The following is a 622-nucleotide window of genomic DNA, read 5'->3' as shown; positions in this document are numbered from 1 at the left end:
CCTTCAGCGAAAAGGGAAGTGGTATTTTAGTCTACATTTGTTTATTTACTGGTCAAGTGGTTTGTCACCAGAATTATGCAGTTTTACAGGGGACCAAGAAAGACAAAGAATGGAAATACGACATCAATGCTCCCCTTTTATGGACTCTTCATTCTTATCTATATTTAGTTTCTCTCTAAAGTCTTTTCCTTTCTACTTATCTTTTTTTCGTCTGCGTTATCCCACTATCCCACCTCCTATCTTGCGCTGTACCAACATCTTCACTTCCCACACAGAAGAGCCATTAATAATTCAGTTACTACAACCAAAGCGCAAGTCAGGGCCCAGATCCTGTTAGGCTGCTCTGTATAGTCTGTTTCCTGGCTAACCCTGGCGTCGTGCAGGGCTGGTGTCCGCTTTTTTTTCTCTTTTATTTTACTCATCATTATTTTCATTGACCTTGTTTGGGTTACCTTTGTGTACTTATTTTTTGTTCGTGTTCTTCATGTTTTCCCCTTATTAGTCTTTGTTTCTCTTTTTTTTATCATTAGTCTTAATTATGTTTTGTTACTTCGGTTACTCATTATATCGTCTCATCGCTTCAAGAAAAGCTAGTGCGATAATAGATATCATTATTGATATC

General features: G+C 37.6%; 1 protein-coding gene across 1 annotated transcript in view; it reads left to right on the top strand.

Annotated features, from left to right (window-relative positions):
* Positions 1–622, top strand: part of LOC119594565 (cytochrome P450 2L1-like) — a gene marked incomplete at its 5' end in the record, with an annotated part of 9019 nt that overhangs the window by 1544 nt on the left and 6853 nt on the right.

The sequence above is a fragment of the Penaeus monodon genome, chromosome 34 (assembly GCF_015228065.2).
Source record: "Penaeus monodon isolate SGIC_2016 chromosome 34, NSTDA_Pmon_1, whole genome shotgun sequence".
Classification (NCBI taxonomy): domain Eukaryota; kingdom Metazoa; phylum Arthropoda; class Malacostraca; order Decapoda; family Penaeidae; genus Penaeus; species Penaeus monodon.
This window is presented reverse-complemented; position numbering and strand designations above follow the sequence as displayed.